Consider the following 9,364-nt stretch of genomic DNA (forward strand, 5'->3'; position numbering starts at 1 on the left):
TTGGAAACTATGCAGTAGGGTTCTCTTCTGTCCACATCCCCTCCAGCATCTGTTGTTATTAGAGGTCTTGATTATAGCCATTCTAAATGGGGTGAGGTGGTATTTCAATGTTGTTTTGATTTGCATTTCTTCTATGGCTACAGAGGTTGAGCATTTCTTCATGTAGATTTTGACATTCTTTATGTGAAATACTTGGATTAAGATAAGTTTAAGAATTGAGAATTTGGGGATTTGAGGAAGTTAATGGTGGTACATATTCCATGTGTTTTGCTACTGCTAGCATGGCACATAACTTTCTGCAGAGAAATCATAGAAACATGACTGCGTAAAAGAAATGACTGAATTAGCTGTGGTTTTGCAACAAAGTGAGTTTGAAAAAGACACCTTTGTTTTATGGAACTTCTTAGGTTTCAGAGTTGGGAATAAGATTTGGAACCTGTAAAATGTCTGATTTATATCTTCAGCTGTCTTGAATATGTTATCAACTTATTCAGATGTGTTGAAGTGTATATGACTGAATGATGGTAATTTTTTTTTTAATGTTTCTTTTAGGTAGATGAAGTTCCTGATGGAGCTGTAAAACTACCTACAAACAAACTACCCATTTTCTTTTTTGGAACTCATGAGACGTAAGTCCTGTTAGCTTTTAGATGCAAATTAGAAGTTTCAGGATTGTGCATAAAATGAAAAAGTAGAGATTAATTTAAAGAGGAATAGGAAAGAAATACAAAACTTTAAAATTATTTTTGAACTTTAGAATAAATTTTCAAGCTACCTCTTTGTGTTGAGGAAGCACTATGTATCTTTTACTTTTAGATAGTAAAGGCACTGTAGATTTAATTTTGATTGAAAGTTTAATTTTCTTAATCAGAGAAGGAAGCAAAAGAATGGGGGAAAGTTTGTATGGGAAGTTTTTACAGGACATTCAATATTTCTGTTCAGTAAAATTACATGGACTTCCCCCCCCCCCCCCCATTCTGGGATTTGAATTCAGTGTCCTGTACTTGGTAGGCAGGTGCTCTACCATTGAGTCATGCCTCTGGCCCAACTAAGTGATTTCTTCTCTTTTTTTTTGTCAGTCATGGGGCTTGAACTCTGGGCCTAAACTCTGTCCCTGCGCTCTTCAGCTCAAGGCTGGCACTCTACCGCTTAAGCCACAGTGCCACTTCCGGTTTTCTAGTGGTTTATTGGAGATAAGAGTCTCACGGAGTTTCCTGCCTGGGCTGGCTTTGAACCTCAATCCTCAGATCTCAGCATCCTGAGTAGCTAGGATTACAGGCATGAGCTACCAGTGCCTGGCCCAATTAAGTGATTTCCATAAGGATTATCTTATATTATGCTTTATGCCTTAGGCTATATTGTACAAAATACGAGAAGATGAAATCTGGACAGTTCCTTTGAGTGTACTAGAGGCTTATGGGTAGTAGAGCCACTGATTTGTTCTACTGTCCCTAGTGGATATGGGCACAAACTAATTTGGTGAGACAATTTTAATTTTTCAAAAATTAGCTGAAAATTGAGCTGTTACTTTTACATGCATAAGATTTTCTGGGAGCTATCTCATGGGTTTCCAATGATTATATTTGTATATACCTATCATTTAATAGCCTTCTAAGTACTGTATAATTTGACTGGTTTTGAACTTAAAATAATTTCTGTAGCTTAGGCTTGCTTATTTGGGATGAAGAGAAACAAAGCTTGGTATTCCTCTTCTAATTATAATTATATTCCTAGAAATGGCTACAATGACAATGTCTGATTTAATGTTTCTTAGCAACCAGCTTTCAGTTATTAATCTGTATGTGTGGTACTGAGGTTTGAACTCAGCCTCATGCTTACTAGTCAATTATCCTTCAGCCCTTTTAAATTCTGGTTGTTTTTGGAAAGGGAGTTGTATTTTTGCCTCAGGCTAGTCTTGGACTACAGTCCTACCTGCCCCTCCAGTAACTAGGATTATAATCCTGTACCATTATCCTAGCTCTCACATAATTTTTTCAACAGTTATGTTTCACTGTGATAATATACACAAAATGTATACCACTAAGTTGATTTTAATACGAATTTCATTAGATTTTAGCAGTTTCTTGTATTCATGATCATTCCATTCTCTTCAGTTCTAAACAACCACTAATCTACACGGTTGAATCACCATTTCTGGCCATTTCATGTTAGTGGTATTATAAAATACCACAAATTATTATTTTTTTGAAACTTAAAAAAATTGTCTTTAGTTGTACAAAGGGATTTCAATTCAACAAATTGATAAATTTATAAGTACAATGCATCTTTTTTGTGGGGGGCAGCCTGAACTCTGGGCCTGGGTGCTGTCCCTCAGCTCTTCAGCTCAAGGCTAGCACTCTACCACTTGAGCCACAGTGCCACTTCAGTTTTTTTCTTTTTATGTGGTGCTGAGGAATTGAACCCAGGGCCTCATGCATGCAAGGCAAGTGCTCTACCACTGAGCCACCTTCCCAGCCCCTAAAGAAACATTTCTTAGGGCTTATCCAAGACTTTCTGAGTCAGTCTGTAAGCTATGGAGTTCAACAATCTAACAAGCCTTGGGGATGATCCTGAGCCTACCAAATTTACAAATACTGTATTAAATGTAGCTGGCATTAGTTGAATTTTCTTTGGAGGGGAAGGGAGGCAGTTTGGGGCTTGAACTCAGGGCCTGGGCACTGTCCCTTAGCTTTTTTGTTTAAGACTAGCACCCTACAGTCACTAGAGTCACAGCGCTAATTCTTGCTTTTTTGTTTATGTGGTACTGAGGAATCAAACCCAAGGCATCATGGCATGCTAGGCAAGCACTCTACCACTAAGCTACATTCCCAGCCTCCAATTTTTTATTTTTGTAACTTTAAAAAATTCTTTCTGAGTGGGCTGGGAAGGTGGCTCAGTGGTAGAGCACTTGCCTTGCATGCATGAGGCCCTGGGTTCGATTCCTCAGCACCACATAATCAAAAAGAAAAAAGCCAGAAATGGTGCTGTGGCTCAAATGGTAGAGTGCTAGCCTTGAGCTTAAGAGCTGAGGGACAGCACTCAGGTCCAGAGTTCAGGCCCCATGACCAGACCTCCCCCCCCAAAAAAATTACTTCTGATTTCTCTGATTTTAAGACATTTTGTAAAATATTCATATACGTGTATGTATATATACACATTCTTACAGTTTTATAGGGCACTTGTGTAGACCATTGTTACTTCTTTTTTTTTTTAACAGTCTTGGAGATCCAATGAGGTCCTAGTTCATACAAGGCAAGTGCTCCTTCAGTGAGCTAAAACCACCAGCATTAGGTTACTATTTTAAATTTAAAAGTGTCTATTCTTTCCCCAACATTAAAAAATGGAGAACTTTTATTTTCAATGCTGAAGATTAAACCTAGGGTCTTGAACTTGCTGAGCAGTGTTACCACTGAGAAGCATATTTAGCCCAAAGTCTGTATTTAAATCAAAGCATTACACTGGATACCTAAACTTATTAGGTATTACTTGGTTAATACCAAAATAAAGGAAATTAAGATACATTCAAATTTAAAAATACCTGCTTTAAGCTGGGTGCCGGTGGCTCACACCTGTAATCCTAGCTACTCAGGAGGCTGAGATCTGAGGATCGTGGTTCAAAGCCAGCCCAGGCAGGCAAGTCCGTGAAAATCTTTTTTTTTGGGGGGGGGGGGCCGGTCAGGTCGTGGGGCCTGAACTCTGGGCTTGGGCGCTGTTCCTCAGCTCTTCAGCTCAAGGATAGCGCTCTACCAATTGAGCCACAGTGCTACTTCTGGCTTTTTTCCTTTTTGCTTATGTGGTGCTCAGGAATCAAACACAGGGCCTCATGCATTGCAAGGCAAGCGCTCTACCACTGAGCCACCTTCCCAGCCCCAAGTCTGTGAAAATCTTATCTCCAATAAACCACCTAAAAACTGGAAGTGGCACTGTAGCTTAAGTGGTAGAGCTCTAACCTTGAGTTGAAGAGCTGAGGGACAGCGCCCAAGCCCTGAGTTCAAGCCCCACGACCTCCCCCCCCCCCAAAAAAAAATAAAACTACCTGTTTCATAAAAATTTAGTGGCATTTTTATTTCAAAGTATACTTTAGTGTTTTTGATCTTCAGTGTTTTTTGTTTTTTTTTTTTCTAGTCCTAGAGCTTGAACTCAGGGCCGGGGTGTTCTATTCAAGGTTAGCACTCTACCACTTGAGCCATAGATTCATTTCTGGAGGTCAGAGTTTTATAGACTTGCCTGCTGGTCTGGCTTCAAATTGTGATCCTCAGCTCTCATCCTCTCAGCTTACTTAGTAACCAGGATTATAGGCAGGAGCCACTGGTGCCCAGCTATTATCAGTGTTCTTTTAAGTATACCATTTACATTTGCAAAGCCAGTACTTCCCAAAAGCTTGGAGAGTAAAGTCATGGGTTGATGATGAATTTGCTTTGTAACACTTGACACAGGATTTAATACAAGTAGATTACAGCAGTCACATTTGCCTATTTTATGTGACTTTCAGCAAATTACTTACCTTTGTGTCCTTCTGAATTTGTAAAATAGGAATATCATCCATCTTAGAACTTTAGGACACAGGTAAGGTGCTTTCATAAATAATTACTTAGACTAATGCTAAGTATGTGTTGAATAAAATGCCAGTAAGAATTGTATGACTTTGAAAGACTTGTTTTGGGAGCAATACTTGCTGGGATTTATAAATTAATAGTAACATTGCATATTTTTTTTCTAAGGCTGTTATTGTAGTGTTACTAAGTTTAGATCAGCTCAGTTTGAATTTTGCTGACTAGCTTTGCTAATTGAGAGAATGTCTTCGAACTCTCCAAACTCTTGAAAATTTAGTCATACTTTGCTGCTTTTATCTCTTATTAATGTTCAACTTTAGAAACTTAAAAAATACTATATAGTATAGTGTATAGTATGCATATAATTTTTTTAAATTTTTTATTGTGAAGATACTATACAGAGGGTTACAGTTACATGAGCAAGGTAACGAGTACACTTCCTATTGAGCATTGCTACCCCCTCCATTGTTTCCCCCCTACCATCCCCTTACCTCCCTACCTTCCCCGAGGTTCTTTTTTTTTTTTTAAATTGTGATTAAGTGATTACATAATTTCCCAAATTTCACAGTATTGTGGAATAATGATGCTCATTTAAAGTCACAAGTTCATTCTAACTTTCCTGGAGCAAATTGTCTATCGCGGTCTATAACATATAACGGTGTACACATATGCATATAATTTTTAATTACAGTAAATTTACAGAGATTTCATAGTTGTATTTTCATACATGCATATAATGTACATTGTTGAAATTATGTTCCTTTTTGGGGGGGGGGTCAGTTGTGGGACTTGAACTCTGGGCCTGGGCTCTGTCCCTCAGCTCTTCAACTCAAGGCTAGTGTTCTGCCACTGGAGCCACAGTGTTACTCCAATTTTTTGCTGATTTATTGGAGATTAGAGTCTCATAGACTTTCTGGCCTGGGCTGGCTTTGAACTGTAATCCTCAGATTTCAGCCTCCTGAGTATCTAGGATTACAGGCGTAGCCACTGGCACCCAGCTTGTCCTTTCTCCTTCTGCTGGTTGTTTTCCCCAACATTCTACCTTTTACTGTCATAGCATCTATTTATTTATTGAGCCAAGCCTGGGCCTTCACTCAGGGCTTGGGCACTTTCTCTGATTTTTTCTCTCTCTTTTTTTTTTTTTGCTCATGGCTTGTACTTTACCGTTTGAGCTGTAGTTCCACTTCTGAATTTTTGGCAGTTAAAAGTCTCATGGGCTTTTACCCATGATCCTCAGCTCTTACCTTCCCAACATGTTAGGATTACAAGTATGAATCACTCGTGCCTGACTTGTTATAAAATTTTAGTAAACATCCTTTTTAAGATTTGTTTCATATTTTGTGATTTTATAATAGGTAAATGAAGCAGCAAGTTAGAGTTGATAAGTTGAAAATGAAACGTTTTGTTTAGAAAATACTACTTAACAAAGATAAATGACTTGATCTTGATGTCCTTGTCTCTGATAGGCCTTCATATTTTGATTATGGCCCCTTTGGTTTGACTTAAAAGTTCTAAGTTTGGGCTGGGAAGATGGCTCAGTGGTAGAGTGCTTGCCTTGCATGCCTGAGGCCCTAGGTTCGATTCCCTAGCACCACATAAGCAAAAAGAAAAAAGCCGGAAGTGGCGCTATGGCTCAAGTGCAGCGCCCAGGCTCAGAGTTCAGGCCCTATGACTGGACCCAAAAAAAAAAAAAAAAAAGTTCTAAGTTTGTGGTGACTTTGTGTGGGCTTTCTTATGGGCATCCATACTTTTTAGTAAAAAGGTAAAATCAGAGACATAACTGCTTTTCTATATATTTGCAAAAGAACTTCAATCCACATAAGTTTACTGTTAGATTTGGAATTTACTGCTTAATTTTCTCATTGCTTTTAAAAAGCAAATAATAAAAGGAAAGTTCTACAATTTAACCACTAAAGAGAAAGAATAATATTTTTATATTTTAGAATTTCTAAACCTGTTGTGTTCTGATTTTTTTTCCTCTGAACTTTCACAATTTTCCTTCCTTCATTCCTTCCTTTCTCTCTCCCTTTCCTTTCTCCCTCCCCTCTCTTCTTTCCTTCTTCCCTTTCCTCCCTTCTTTCCTCCCTTTAATCTCTTTCTCGAGCTGGTACCAGCACTTGAACTCAGGGCCTAGGCATTTTCCTTTAGTGTTTTTGTTTTTGGTGCAAGGCTGGTGCTCTGCTACTTGAGCCACAGTTTCACTTCTACCTTTTTGATAGTTAATTGCAGATAAGTGTTTCATGGCCTTTTCTGCTTGAGCTGGGTTCTAACCATGATCCTCAGATCTCAGCCTCCTGAATAGCTAGATTACAGGTGTGATCCATGGGTTCCTGGCTTCACAATTTTTTTGTATTTGCTATCAAAATGTAATAGATTATGTCCTATTTCCATTTTGCATATAAAACACTTTTTGTAGGCCATTTGAAAATGGAACATTTCTAAGAGAAAACCATAGCCACAGCCACCATAAGGTGTTCCTTGGTAACTAGCGGTGCGGTCTCTAGGCTAATTTATGTACTATTCAGGAATCTTAGGGGATTGTATCCCCATGGACAGTTCTTTTTTTATCAGCTTTGTTTTTGACTTATCAGTCTTGAGCATATTCTTTACCCCACCAATACTTGGAATTGATTATGAAGATCAAACATTGAGCAGTATATTTACTGTTACAATATTTATTTTATTTTTTTGTGTGCTGATGCTGAATATTGAATTCAAGGTCTTAAACTCTTGCTTGGCTTTTTCAGTGGCCTGGTATTTGCTACTACTTGAGCTACACCTGCACTTCCAGGATTTTGCTCGTTAATCGGAGAGTCCCTTGGACTTTTCTGCCTGGCTGGCTTCAAACCAACATCAGACTGAGCCTCCTGAGTAGCTAGATTACAGGCATGAGCCACTGGTCCCAGACTCTTAAAATATTGCAGGCTCCTGGCTACTTAGGAGAACTGAGATCTGAGTATCTTGGTTTGAAGCCCAAAGAAAAGTGCTTGGGAATCCCAATTAACCAGCAGAAAAGCAGATTGGAGTGTGTGACTCAAGTGATGGAACACCAGCTGTGAGCAGAAAAAAGACAGCAAGAGTATGAAGCCTTGCCTTGAGTTCAAGCCCTCACTATTGGCACAGAAAAAGTGCTCAAACAATAGATTGATAGGTCCACTTAGCAAAATGCATTAAATAATTACTGACATGAAAATCTGTTCATATTTAATTAGAAGTATATAATGATGTTTAAATTAGGTACTTTCTGTTTTTTCACAGTACTAGATTTTGAGCTTGAGCTTTGAGGCATTGAGCCTGGTTCGTTTGCTTGGCTGGTTCTCTACCACTTGAACCATGCTTTCAGACCATCTCTTTGCTGGTTATTCCGACTTGGTGATTTTTTTTCTCCCCAGCCTGGCTTTGTCCAGTTTGGGGGGGAAGTTTTTTTTTTTGTTTGTTTTGTTTTTATTTTTTTTTATTTTATTTTATTTTATTTTTTTGTCGTTCGTGGGGCTTGAACTCTGGGCCTGAAAAGCCTGTTCAATTAAACTGAATGAGACCAGGTGCTGGTGATTCCTGCCTCTAATAGCCACATGAGGCTGAGATCTGAGAATTGAGGTTCTTAGCCAGTCTGGGCAGAAAAGTTCATGAGAATCCCATTTTCAGTAACCAGTGGAGCTATGCCTCAAGTGGTCTAAAGCTGTAGCCTTGGGCACAAAAGTTCAGGGACAGTGCCCAGGCTCTGAGTTCAAGGCCCAGGATCAGTACCAAAAATAAAGTTTATGTAAATGAGATGGTGTTATGGATCTAGGAACTCATTACTGAATTAATAAAGTATATCAGATTGACATGTAGTTCTGTGGTTTAGTGCTTGACTTGTTTCTGTGAGACCCTGGATTCAATCCTTAGTACTGTAAACGAAAAAAAAAACAGTAGTATTTGGAATAAAATATAGCCTACTTTATCCCTACCTCTAAACAGAAAACATTTATTGTTCTGCAAAGAAATGGAACCTAAAAATCTTTTAGAAGCCAGGTGGCTGGTGTTTCATACCTATACTCCTAGCTATTCAGCCTGAGATATGAGGATCAAAATTCTAAGCCAGCCTGGAAGAAATGTCTGTGTGGCTCTCTTGTGTTCCAAGCTGGAAGTGGAACTATGGCTGTAGTAGAGTGACTGTAGCCTTAAGTAAAAAAGCTAAGCAATAGTGGGAGGCTCTGAGTTCAAGCCCCAATATCTGCATATATACTCTCCCCAAAAAGACTTTTCCAACATTTGTTCTGCCAGTACTTAGAGCCTTCTCATGTCTTGGTGAGATTGTGTTCATTGAAATGAATTCATCAGACTTTATATCCTTGTCTTCCCTTTAATTTGTATTTTATGAAATGCATCATATAATAGTGTTATTTTAGTAATGTACTATGTATATATTTATTTGAGGTTGCATTGCACTTATTATCTTCTTCTGTTTTAGTGCTTTTTTAGGACCAAAGGATATATTTCCTTACTCAGAAAATAAGGAAAAGTATGGCAAACCAAATAAACGAAAAGGTTTCAATGAAGGCTTATGGGAGATAGATAACAATCCAAAAGTGAAATTTTCAAGTGTACAGGTGAGTCATTGGATACCCACTTAGTTTAGTATTATTTATTCAGTCTTGGAGGAAAAAATACCATCATAGCTAGAGGAAAATAAGATTGCATTTAAGAGTCTTAGTAATTTTGGATTAAATTGTGTTCTTATTAATGGAATAAACTTTGACTTTTTATGTCTAGATGAACTACTGAAATTATTATACTGCTAAAGACACCTCAGAAAACTGAGAAATGCT

The 9,364-nt window shown here is 38.2% G+C and overlaps 1 long non-coding RNA gene across 1 annotated transcript; it reads left to right on the plus strand.

Moving 5' to 3' along the window:
- Positions 1-589: 589 nt before the first annotated feature.
- LOC122095936 lies at positions 590-9,111 on the plus strand. Its single transcript, XR_006145227.1, has 2 exons — positions 590-629; positions 9,007-9,111. It is a non-coding gene; the product is annotated as an uncharacterized LOC122095936 (long non-coding RNA).
- Positions 9,112-9,364: the final 253 nt, after the last annotated feature.

The sequence above is a fragment of the Dipodomys spectabilis genome, unplaced genomic scaffold (assembly GCF_019054845.1).
Source record: "Dipodomys spectabilis isolate Male_0828 unplaced genomic scaffold, ASM1905484v1 ptg000363l, whole genome shotgun sequence".
NCBI lineage: Eukaryota > Metazoa > Chordata > Mammalia > Rodentia > Heteromyidae > Dipodomys > Dipodomys spectabilis.